The 13,277-nt window shown below is 40.2% G+C and overlaps 2 pseudogenes; both read right to left on the bottom strand.

Annotated features, from left to right (window-relative positions):
- Positions 1-1,349: 1,349 nt before the first annotated feature.
- LOC118843682 lies at positions 1,350-1,633 on the bottom strand (annotated as a pseudogene).
- A 9,786-nt stretch (positions 1,634-11,419) lies between these two features.
- LOC118834694 lies at positions 11,420-12,534 on the bottom strand (annotated as a pseudogene).
- Between the last annotated feature and the right edge of the window lie 743 nt (positions 12,535-13,277).

The raw sequence follows: 13,277 nt of genomic DNA, 5'->3' as shown, positions 1-13,277 counted from the left end.
CTTGTTAGATGATCTTGTTAAATAAGTTTTATTTTGTTTTTTTTTTTCAATCAGGAAAAATCCACCTTTTTACCCAACCTTAATCTTCCTTCTCCATTGTGAACTAAGGAAAAACAAAACCCTTGTTATGAACATCTATAGTCAAACAAAGCAAATTTTACATTGGCCATGTCCAAAAAATATATATGTTTTATTCTGTGCTCTTTGTCCCTGACATTTCTATTAGGAAGTGGGTAGCATGTTTCATCATTAGTTCTTTGGAATCATAGTTGGTCATTACGCTGATCAGAGTTCCTAATTCTTCTAAAGTTGTCATTATCATATTTTAATCTGTATATATTGTTCACTTCACTTTGTATCAGTTTATACAAGTCTTCCCAGGTCCACCTCTTTTATCATTTCATTCCATACCACTTATATGCCATAACTTTTTTAGCCATTATGGGCATTCTCTCAGACTCCCATACTTTGCCACCTCAAAAAGAGCTATAAATATTTTTGTATACCAGAGTTTGTTTTGCTTAGGACTAATCCCTTCCTTAATCTATTTTCTTTCTAATTCTTACTTCTCCCTTCTCCCCTTTCCCTCCTATTTTCCTATTGAGTAAAATGTGTTTCTGCACCCAACTGTGCATGTATCTTCTTCCTTTTTTTTAACCAGTTCAGATGAGAGTAAGCTTCAAGTATCAGATGCTCTCTCCCACCCCACCATTTGTATAAATGTCTACCTGTGCACCCTGATTATGTGAGATAATTTCCCCTAACTTTCTTTTCCTTTCCTCTCTAGTGATTTCTTCTTCTCTTTTCTTTCCATTCTTCTTTTAAGATTACCAAGATACAAAAGAACCACTCTCAGGCTTTCTGTCTATGACCTCTATGACCCTCTGATGATAGTAGGGCTAATAGGGACATGTCTCATTTCCCCATATGAGAACGTAAGCAATTAAGTCCTTTATCAATGTTCATCTGTGTTTATCTTTTTCATGATTCTCTTAACTTCTGTGGTTTGCACTTCAAAATTTCTATGCATCTCTGGTCTTTTCATCAGAAATGCTTAGGAGACCTCCATTATTCTGTGTGTGTATTTTTAAGGATGTTTTTTCTTCTTATTGTGGGGTAGAGAGTGCATGTAATCTAAAAAAAATCAAAAGCTTATCTGAGATATTTGTATTTTCTTTCCCTAGCTGTCAAATTGTAAGCCTGGAGTTCATTTGTACATTTTAAGCATCTGGATCTGCTCATACATCTGCCTCACCCTAGGGGTATATATCCCCTATGGGGATATATAGAAAGTAACCACTCAGGATACTTCGATGGGTCAGGATTGGGAAGAGTTCCTTGGCTTGAATTCATTTTTCCCCCTTCTGCTTCATATGTGCAACAAAATAGTCATTGCATGCCATGGTTAGCCTGGCAATTAGTGAAAAGAAGGTCTGGAAGCCCACTTTTCCATATCAGCACTGGTCTAGGTCTTTCATAATCTTTCCTATAGCTAAAGGGTCTTTCTGGTTTTCCAAGAATCTTTTTCCATAAGAACTCTTAGATATTCTTTTGTTAAGTAGCCTTTGTCTCCAGCAAACTTATGAAACATAAACATCATACTTTTCATGGCGTGTTCCATTTCAAATGGCATCTTGGTGGTATCTTCTGAAGCCTTGCCTAAGCAAGAAGCAGCAGCTGAGCAGGAACGAAATGAGAAGACTGCTCTATTATTGTTTTTGTTGTTATTGTATGCTATAAAATAGCATTTCATTGAAGACCCATTTTTTTCTCCTGTGACTATACTCAGTTTTGCCTTCTGGAATATGATATTCCAAGTTCTTTACTTCTTTATAATGGTGATATGTGTGACCTTGACCGTGGCCACTTGGTAATTAAATTTCTGCTCTCAGTATTTTTTCTTTGACTTGGATGCTCTGAATTTCTCTACAATGTTCCTGAGATTTTTTGTTTGGGAGTTTTTTTTCCAGGAAATGACTAGTAGATTCCTTCAATTTCTACTTTGCTCTCTGATTCTAAGAAATCTGGGCAGCTTTCTTTTCATATTTCTTGAAATATGCTGTATAAGTTCTTGTTTTGGCCATGGCATTCAGGAGTCTGATGATTCTTAAATTTTTCTACTCAATCTGTTTTCTAGGTCAGTTGTTTTTGTTATGGAATACCTTATATTTTCTTCTATTTTTCAGTCTTTTGATTTTTGTTTTAATATTTCTTGTTGTCTCATGGGCTCGCTGGCTTCTATTTGGTTCATTTTAATTTTCAAGATATTTATTGCTTGGACAAGATTTTATGCCTCTTGTGCCAAGCTATTAATTCCCTTTTCAATTCTTTCTTCCAGATCTCTCATTTCTTTTCCCATTTTTTCTCTAGTGCTCTCATTTCAATGACAAAAACACTTATAAAGTCTTTTTACACTCTTACTTCGTCTCTTCCAGGAATTCTAGTTGAATCTGTGCTCAAACTGTGTTTTCCTTTGAGAATATGCCTGTAGATGTTTTGGAATCATTCTCTTCTGGGTTTATGTCTTGAGTGTCCCTGTCACCATAATAGCTTTTTACAGTGAGATTCTTTTTTTTATTTAGCCATTTTTACAACCCACTTTCTGACTTCAGACTGAATGTTAGGACCAGGCTCTGTGTCCTTCCAAATTTGGTCCTGTTGCTGATTTCTTGGGGTATCAAGTGTTGTGTTATTCCAGGATCTTAGTGATGGCTCAGACTGAGGAACTGTGAACTTTTAGCACTCCCAAAGTGTGATTGTTGTACTGTACTCCCTCTCCCCTGCCCCAGTCTGAGTTTTACCAGTTCCTCACCTGAGTTTGGGACTGAACAACATTAGATTGCTGTTGGACTCAGTCATGGTCACCCAGCTAGGAAGCTCTCCTGGTTCAGAGTAACAGAACTTTAAGCTTCCCTTTGGTCTGGGATTCCTTCCTCTATAGGTTTCAGACTTGAGATACCCCTCTCTGCTCTAGGGATCTGATTCTTGGGATGCTTGATTCTGAACTTGCTCCTTTCTTTGTATACTACCTAAGGCCTGATACTGCTGGGGGCAGGTCATGGAATGGAAACAGGTTCTTCAGTCTTCCCTGGCACTGGAGAGTGGCTGCCAGTTTGGATGTGTCCCTGTCATGATACTCCAGTACGAGTCTAGGAGTGCCCTGATATGGGTCTGGCATTTCTTCTTGCCCCATTTCACAGGTTCTCCTTGCATCCTGGTACACTCCAAGAGAAGTGTGCTCCATGTTCCTCACTAGGCTCCATCCCCAGTGTCTGCAGACTTGTCTGTCTCTCTATGCCAATCTGGGCTGAAAAAATTACCACGTGACTTTTTCTTGGATTTCCCCATTAGTATTCAATCTGGTATATTTTCTGGATCTGTTTGGAAGAGTTTGGGATAGGAGTGGGTGGGAAGAACTCCCTGCTTCCTGCTATACTGCCATCTTGGCAGTCTGTCCTCATATTTCTTCTTTAGGTTCATATTTTAAGACTTAAAAAAGCCTACATGTGACAAGTGGGCAGGGACAATACAAGGGCTCCTGAGTGCTATCTAAGATTCCTGGACCAGAAAGGAATGTATACTTTTCTGGGAGTGAAGGGGCAGCAATGGCCTAAACTGCTAGAAATTCTGCTGCATGACCTGGCCTTTGGGGAATTTGCCCAGCCTGCTTTGGCCATTTTACCCATCAACCCCACAGGAAGAAGCAAAGGTGAAAGAGAGGGAGTCATTTGTTAAGAGAACTTGGCCCTATGTATTTTATTTTATTCATTTAAAAACATAATTCTGAGAAAAGTTCCATAAAACTTCACTAGATTGCCAATGGAGTCCATGACACCAAAAAGGTTAAGAACCCCTGATCTAGTCTAATCCCTTTCTGTAGATGAGGAACCTGAAACCCAGAGAGTCTTGCCAGGGTCACACAGGGAGTAAGTGATTCCAAATCCATCATCTTCCTACTATAAGACAGTGCCATTGTGTTCATGTTTTAATTTCTATTTCTCCTTAACTCACTTTAAAAAAAAAACTAAGATGTATCCTAAAATACAGATATTGCACTGGACCACAGCTACCGTTTGGAAATGATAGGTGTAAAAAATCAACTATGCAAGCAATTCCATTTCTCTAGAGAAGCAAAATAAACCATCCAATTCCTTAGCTCTCTAGAGTTTCTTTAGACTAGGTAATGTCCTAGATTTAAACTTGGTACAGACAGCAGAGTCATCTTGCAAGTTTGGATTATAAAATATTTGTTGTAGCATACTTCCCCCCCACCCCATTCAGATTATTTGCACTAGGGTCAGATTTTTGGGATTTTAAAGAAATATCCAAGAGAGAAATGGGAAAGGGGCAAAGGTATGGAACAGGTAAACTCGTAGCAGAAATTTGGATCTCTATCATTATTTCAGGTCTTAATTGCTATTTCTCTTTAATTAACTCACTTAAGTCACCCTTGGCAGCACCTCCAGCCCATCGGTAAGATGAGACTCAGGACTCTCACATTTCCTGTTCATGAAAAAAACAGCCACCTACAGCATTTTCTTTCTTTGCTCTTCTAACATTTCATAAGCACCAATGCCTACTGTGACTTTCTTTCAGTAGAAAGTTTCTCCCTTTGTCAGACTATTGGAATAAACAACAGGTTTTGATCAAATATAAAATACTGCAAACACTGGTTATAATTGGAGAGTGTACAAGAAGTCTTTTAACTCACAATTGTCTTACAAAGTCTTCTCACACAACTTGGTTCTTAAGTGACTGGGTAGGGAAGTTAGCTTTATGAATCAGAGCTTGGAACCCAAAGAGGCAGAGGTATAAAAGTTAAGTGGTTTATTTTAAGGGTCTTTGGTGGACACATCTTAGGGGAAAGATCAGAATGATGATTCATACTGTGGTGTTTCCTATCTTCCTATTTCTTGTGTTCCAGACCTGAGATGTTAAACACGCTGCCCACAACACTCCAGAGTGTGGCCCAAACCACTGATTTTAATGTGTTGATGCATTAATAAAAAAAAGAAATATACAAACACATGTGTTTTCCTAAGTCAATATGCAGCCCTCAGGGATTTTATATACAGCTCAGTGGCCCCCATTTTTATTCAAATTCGACATGACTGTAGCAAACTCTTAGTTAATTGCTCAAGGGTTGCAATATATGAAGTACAGTGAAAAGGGGGCAGGAATCTGAAGTGAGAGGACCATGGTTCAAATCCCAGCTTTACCACTTGCTACCTGTATAACCATGGCCAAATCTCTAAGACTCAATTTCCTCACCTGTAAAATAGGGAGTTAGACTAGGGGGAATAATAAAGGGCCTCTCAGGGCCCTTATTTCAAGTCTGCTTACAGTGTCATGGAGTAGAAGGAAGGAAACAATTACTTGTTAACCACCTACTACATGCTAAGCACTTTGCAAATATTATCTTATTTGATACTCAGAAGAGCCCCAGGATGTAGGTGCTAAATATCTCCCATTTTTCAGTTGAAGAAACTGAGGAAGACAGCAGTTAAGTGACTTTCCCAGGATTACGCAGCTAGTAAGAGTTTGGTGCTGGATGCGAACTGAAGTCTTTCTGACTCCAGGCTCAGAGTTCTGTCTACTGAGGCATTAACTTACCTCATCTTTGTTAGAAGGGGTGGATTTTCAGGAAGGGAAGGACAGATTTATGGGTAAGGAGGGAGGGAGGATTCATGTGGAAATAAAGATGGTGTAAAAATATCAATAAAAATTGAATTTTTTTTAAACTGGAGAAGTATTTCATTAAAGTACAGCTATCATGTAAATTAGGCTTCAAAGCTAGAGTACTCAAGGTGTGAATGAAATAGGTGACAGGTGTACTCAGTGACTAATCCAAGAAAACTTTGAAATGTATAAACTCCAGCAATATGACTGTCTCATCCTTGTATTTGGATACCACTGGATACACACTGCAATTATCATTAAACACATTTGGTGTCAGCATGACCCAGTAACGCTATCTTATCACCTTGAGGTTCTTCCTAATTGCCTAAGATTTTTTTTGGCTGCTGTCAGCACTGTTGGATAGCATGAACCTCAAATGTCTGAATTATTCATGGTTTTCATCTATTCTAACAAGAAGCCGGCCCAAAAGGCTAAATGATTAAGCACCTAGATTCTATCTCTGAGAAAATGCAGGCAGAATGCATTTTCTTGCTGGTATTTTCAGGAAACTGGTCAACTTTTATCCACTATGGGTTTCCCCATATTTGCTCCTAAAATGATAGCTAGTCATATAAAATTATGTCAACAAATAACAGCAAAAATGGTAATAAAGCTAATTTACAAATTAATGTGACAACAATCATCAACTTTAATCCAAAGCTGCTACTTTTTACACTTTTTTTAGTTTTGTAGATGTTTTGTTTTTACATCGCAAACATTTATAGATTACTCCAACTTCATGAGAGGTCTCTTATAGCAAAGCAAAACAGTTAAGCAAAACAGTTAATCACATCTGTAGCACCACCCTCAGTATTTTTCAAATAAACATAAATCTATTTACTTTCTCTCCCACACTAAAAAAAAAAGGGAAAAAATGAAATTTCTTTCGGCAAGTATATAAGCAAAAGCTACTTTTTTTTAAAAGCAAGATTAACAGCTTCATTGAAACAATCTTACTGTGGACATAATGTTTTCTTATATTGAATTTTTTTTCTACTATCCAATTCAATTTATTTTATCTTGGTTCAATTTAATTCAATTCAACAAACCCTTATGAGGTAGATGCTATATATTGTGCTACATCAGACCCTGGACATGTAAAGATGAAAGGCAACATCAGAATAATAGTTAACATTAAGGTTAGCAAAATGCCTGACAACAGATTACCTACCTTGATCCTTACAGCAACCTATTATCATCCCCATTTAGAAGCTGAGAGTTTAAGTGACTTGTTGACTAGTGTACAACTAGTATGTGAAGTAGGGTTTGAACCAGGTCTCCAAGTCTGGTAGGCTATCCACTATGTACCCTCTCTTGTGGGTTCTGCACTCTTTCTTAAAGACTAGTAGAACAAAGAGTTGTTATTCAGTCAAGTCCAACTCTTTGTGACCCCTTTTGGAGTTTTCTTGGCAAAGATACTAGAGTGGTTTGCCATTTCCTTCTCCAGCTCATTTGACAGATGAGGAAACAGAGGCAAAGAGAATTGAGTGACTTGCCTGGAGCCAAACAGTTAGCAAGTGTCTGAGGCCAGATTTGAGCTCAGGTCTTTCTGACCCCAGGCCTGGTGTTCTCCCCACTGTGTCAACGAGCTGTCCCTGAACAAAGAGAGGTAAGTACAAAAGGAGCTCTAGTATAAGACAGAATGTAATGACTGATTAGGAGAGATGGACAGAGATGAGATGTCGGGAAGAAAGAGACCACTTCTAGATAAGAGGCTTGGGGAAGGCTTAATGGAGGATTTGCTACTGGTACTGGGTTTTAGAGAAAGACAAGCCTTCCGATGGATGTGTGATATAGTGGAATAAATCCTGCAATTGGAATCTAGAGGACTTAGGTTCTAATCTCACTTTTGCTCTTTGACTAGGATAAGTCACTAAACTCTCTGGATCTCAGACTCCTCATTTATAAATTGAGGAGGTCAGACTAGTTGATGTCTAAAGTTACTTCCAACTATGAAACATGGAGTGTTCCAAGCATGTTGGATGAACTCAAATGCATACAGTATTATAGATATAGAGCTGGAAGGGAACACAAAGATCACCACTTCTAATCTCTTCATTTTACCAATGAAGAAACTGAGACCCAGAGAAGCAAAGAGATTTGCCCAAGGTTACAAAGATAATAGGTAGCAGGACCAGGGATCAAACAAACCCAGGTCTTCCGAAACCAGATTAAGCATTCTTTCTACTTTGTTACCTCTCTGTGGCAGGATGAAATCTAGAAATGGCCAGTAGTCCAGAGTGGCTGGAATACAGAGAGAACAAATGGGAGGAAAAGTCAGCAATAAGGTTAGACAGGTAGGGTGGAACCAAATTGTAGAGGTCCTTAAATGCAAGGCTAAGAAGTTTTTACTTTTCTATTTTAAGCAATGGGGAGCCACTGAATGTCTATGAACAGAATAATGTCTGGATCTGACCTGCACATTAAGAATACCTCCTTGGCAACAGTGCGAAGGACAGTTGGAGAGGAAGAAATACTGGTGGAAGAGTGATCAGTAAGGAAGATATAATATTCCAGGTAAGGGGTAATATAACAATGTGAGCAAAGGAAAGGAAATGGATATAAGCAAAAATTTGGAAATAGAACGGGCAGGATAGGGCAGCTAGGTGGCTCAGTGGATAGAGAATTGGGACTGAAGTCAGGAAGACTTGAGTTCTAATATGACCTCAGACTAGCTGTGTGACCCTGGGCATGTCACTTAACCCTAATTGCCTCAGTTTACTCATTTATAAAATGAGCTGGAGAAGGAAATGGAGAGCCACTCCAGTGTCTTTGCCAAGAAAACACCAAATGGGGTCACAAAGTCAGACACAACTGAAAACAACTGAATAACAACAAAGAACTGGTGGAACTGGCCACTTAGTTGATGTGGGATTGGAGAAGGGAGTGAATGAATCAAGGATTGACTTGGAGGCTAGGGAGCTGGGTGAACAGTGGTGAGGTCACTGTCAGAGACAGGGCAGTTCAGAGCTTCAGGCAGGTGGAGTTTGAGGCAGAAACAGGACATCCATTAGTACTTGGAAATGTGTCATGGGAGAGATCTGGTAGGCGGAGTGTGTTGGCAGTCAAAATGGGCTCTTAGCACTCAGTTCAACCAAGTGCCCTTGAAGAGTTTGGCCTTTGTTTCTTTGATTAGATTGGGAGTCCTTGGTGACCTCCTTGCCTCAGGGGAGGGCCCAGTTTACATGAATTTGAGTGGCATGTTTGGGACTTCAGAGACTTTTAGACCACGTGGATTTAAATTGCCTCTTTGTGACGATTTCAGGTCACGTGGGTGAGTCGCATGTGTGACTCACCCTTGACCCCGAAAAAGATATAAAACCAGGGGTTGGCTTTCTCTTTTTCAGAGCTCTTACTCACAGCCGTGGTGGTGCTCATGACTCTGGGTCAGCCCTTGTTATGAGCTCCCAGGCTGAACTTAGATGTTGGTAACTATGAATTGTATTTGGTCTGTCTGTTAATGTTTGTAATTTGTATTTTGCTCTGAAGTTCAGGGTGCTGGCTTTTTCCCCTGAACTAAGTGAATGGTATTTGTATGCTGGATTAAAGTGAGATTGTCAACTCCTTAATGTTGCTTTCCTTAGTAAAGCAGATCAAAAGAACCTGGACTTTGGCAGCATTCTTGTTGTTGGGCTTGTGTTGGTCTTTCACCCCTACAACAGCTGCTAGCCATATTGTTGAAACAGGGAGGTATAGATATGGAAGTTTCCTGAGCCAGTCACTTAACCTCTGTTTTCTCATCTCTGAGATGGGGATAATAATAGCCTCTATCTTCCAGGGTTGTTGTGAGGATCAAATGAGATAATAATTGTAAAACACTCAGGACAGTGCCTGGCACATAGTAGACACTATTTAAATGCTAGCCATTCCTTTTATTCTCATAATGTATTAGAAATTAAGAAATTGCTTAAATTTGGAGTTGATGAGAAGCACAAATGATGGGGGGCAGCCTGCTGCAAGGGAAAGGACTCAAGTCTAAAAATTTTACGTGTGAAAGTTACTGCTCATAGATTCACAGAATCTAACGTTTGGAAGCTATGTCAAATATCAAATGTCATTTATTGCAACCTGTACCTGAACAAGTATTTCTTCTCCAACATCCCTGACAGGCAGAGCTTTACTAAGAATTTTTTAAAAAATTAAAATAATATTTTATTTTTTTCTCAATTACATGTAAAGATAATTTTTTTTGGTTTCAATACTGTCTTTATTATGAACTTTATTCCTCTTTAGAGTAGTGCCAATACATTTGAAATTTTCCCTTCATTTAGAAGTGATTCAAGATATTCAAGACTTCTTAACTGGACAAAAATGAAATTTAGTGACATTATCACTATATTATTACCAATAATATCAATACCAGCATCATCCCCAAGATTACCACTTAACTAAAATCCAAGTGCTCTGAGCAAAAGCAGTTTTTTGTCCCTACCTGGGACCTTTCTGTACCTGATCTCCAATAGGCTGGCTTAGAAACCAAACTGTCCCCTGGAAGAGCAACACATTCCAAGCAGGGCAGGCTACTATTGAACCTACTTTTTAGGAAAAAAAATCATTTTTATTGTTTTTATTCTAAAATGAACTACTGAGGAGTTTAAACTAGCACTTTATTTGAGATGTTCCTTCAAAATAAATCTCTTCTGATGGAGATTTATAGGCTGGACTGCAATACATTTTAACTCCACAGTTGGGTTATTTTCATGCTATCTCGAATGTTTCTAAATGATAACCTTGATAGACCTCACTCTTCTCAGCAATACAAGGTTCAAAGACAACTCCAAAGAACTCATGAGGGAGAGAGCTATCTACATCCAGAGAAAGAACTATGGAGACTGAATGCAGATTGAGGCAAACTGTTTGCTCTCCTTTATTTTGTATTTTCTCTTTTTTTTGGTTTTGTTTCTTCTTTCTCATGATTCCTTCCATTGGTCATAATTCTTCTTTACAACTTGACTATTGTGTAAATAAGTTGAATGCGAAATTATATGTAGGAGATATATCAGATTCCATGCCATCTTGGGCGGGGGGGCAGGGAAGAAAGTCTGGAACTCAAAATCATGTGGAACTGAGTGTTGTAAATTAAAAATAAAAAATCTTAATTAATAAGAAAATGGCAATGTAACAAACTCATATCTGGGGTAAATGAAATAGATAAGCCCATATAGCACTGCCTCCAAAAATAATTTTAACTCATCATCAGTAATGAGAAAAATGTCTAAATGGCTTAAAGGGACATTTGAAATTTATGTGGTTTGACACTTAAATTTAGAAACATCCAAGACAATTTTTAATATTCATTTAAAAAAAATTTTCAGTTCCATATTTTCTTCTTCCTTCTGTCACCTCCCCTCTCTGAGAAAGTAAGAAATTTGGTATAGGTTATATATGGTTTGCTAAGAATTTTTGCCTTGGCCAAGGGGCAAGAAAAGCTTACTCACATTTGGGTAAGAGGAAGACCCTGGGACACTGGCCTCTGCATGAAAGTGAGTAATATGAAAGAAGCCTTGAAAATTGGCTGGCCCAAGCTCTTTTAGGGCTTTACTTTTTTTTTTTCTGAATCATCTGGATTTTTATTCATTTGAAATTTAGTAAGCAAAAGTCAAATCATAGTAATTAGACAAGCCCGAATCGTTCTCAACAGTAAAGGACTATTTTTTTTTAATGTGTTCAATTTCGTTTAATGACTGGTACCTCCCTGCAGAGGAGGAAAAGGGGAATTAGGTGGTAGCAGAGAGGATGTTCACTCGAAGATCTTGCCCTGATTGGAGGGTTTGCCCATGTGCTGGAAGGTCCCCTCCCAGGAGAAGTACTCTCGGACCATGGTCTGGGTCTCCTCACTGCCAGAATCCAGCTTATGCCACATGTAGGACTCATAACCTACCTGCAAGTCTGGACTCAGCAGGAAGGCAAGTTCCTGGCCCAGGAAAACCCAGACTCCAGAAATGGCGCTGCTATTGTTGGTATCAAAAAGGATGACACTGGCAAACGCGTTCTTCCTCAGCTTGTCTAGGCGCTGCAACATTCCAGTGATGAGGCTTCAGCTCATGAAGGTCTGACTGAGCTCCTGGGGGAAAAGGTACCACAGGAACCAGCGTCACAGTCAAAGTGCTGCCAGAAGTACGGCAGGGCCACTGTCAGCGTGTCCTCGTTGGAGTACTTTCGCTTAAACTCATCCAACACAAACGTGCTCTTGGGCAGGCGGGCAAAAGGATCCTTGGCCTTGGGCTCTGCAGCCAGAGTCTGGTCAAAATTATCCAATTTCTCCTCGGTACCGGAGGCTGCGGCCGCCTTCTTCTTTTCCATCCTCTTGGCCTGGGCCTTCTGTTTCTCTTCTCACTGTCCCTTCTCCTTTCTTGGGGCCTCCTTCTTAGGCTGACTGTCAGCAAACTTTTTAGCATCAAATTGTGCCATCTTCTAGCAGAGCTTCACTCCTCCCAACACCAACCGGAACTGGGGCTGGTGGATGCAGGTGAGGAACCAGCAGTTGGTGTTGAGAAAGGCCTGCTAGAAAGACGGCTCTAGAACCTGCTTGTAGAGCCACCCAGGTACTCACTGGAAGGACAATGTCACTGTCAGCAAAGCTCACCCACTGGATCACCTGGACAGCTGCCTCCGGAGCAGAGCCTCGAAGGTCATCGCTGCTCACATAGTGGGCAGTGGCGTTCCTTTCAAACACACAGAACCCACCGTCACAGGAAATTTGCGGAGGAATTCGGGGGTGCGGTTGATCTGACCAAAGTGGAAGTGGGGAGGTGCAGACAGCAAGCGGATCTGGGCCCCACTGTTCTGTGCAACAATGAGGGCCTTGAAGGCCCGCCAGTTTTCAGGGTATGTGTACAGGGTCCCAGCCGCCATGGTGATTCCGCAGAGAAAGGGGGTGGGGACGTCGGCGCTGCCGCAAAGTGAGTCCGGTTGGGGGTGGGGGGGAGGGGAGGAGGAAGAAGGAGGGGGGTGGTAACTGACTGACGGACTGACGGGCGGGTCGGCTTTACTTTTTTTAAATAAAATGTTATTAGTATCATTTTTGTGTTATCCTTTGTAACTGGCTAAGACCCTTTAGCATAGTAGCGGGCACTGAAGCCAAGTGTTCTCACACATACCACGTATGGAGGGAAGGGGTAGCAGAAAAGAATGTATCATTCTGAGCTATGTACAGTCTCCTTACTCTCCCAATACAACCTTGACACTTGTCTCTTCCCTTCCCATGTGTGGGGAATGGGGCATAGCAAGTGAGCCAGTGTGACCGAAGCATAGAGTACATAAAAGGAGTAATGTATAGGGATCCTGGAAAGAATGGCTGGAGCGAAATGATGAAGTGCCAGTTAGGTGTTAAGTAACTGTATAGCTATCATGTGTACATGTGTATGTGCATGTATTTGTATGAATGAATGAATGAAAAAGCATTTATTAAGCACTTTCTATGTGCCAAGCACTATGGTGAAGTCTAAGAATGCAAACAGACATAGCGAGGCCTTCTTTGCTCCCAAGGAGCTCACACTCAAATTATGACACATAAAAGAAAGTTCTGTTGGCAGATCAGATGGAAGGGCCCAGAAGTCCTAATGGATTTAGTAGCAGGGTGGATGGCAAGGCCCAGG

Source organism: Trichosurus vulpecula, chromosome 1, assembly GCF_011100635.1.
Source record: "Trichosurus vulpecula isolate mTriVul1 chromosome 1, mTriVul1.pri, whole genome shotgun sequence".
Taxonomy (NCBI): domain Eukaryota; kingdom Metazoa; phylum Chordata; class Mammalia; order Diprotodontia; family Phalangeridae; genus Trichosurus; species Trichosurus vulpecula.
Note: the sequence above shows the minus strand (reverse complement) of the source record. Positions and strands in the feature narration are given on the sequence as shown.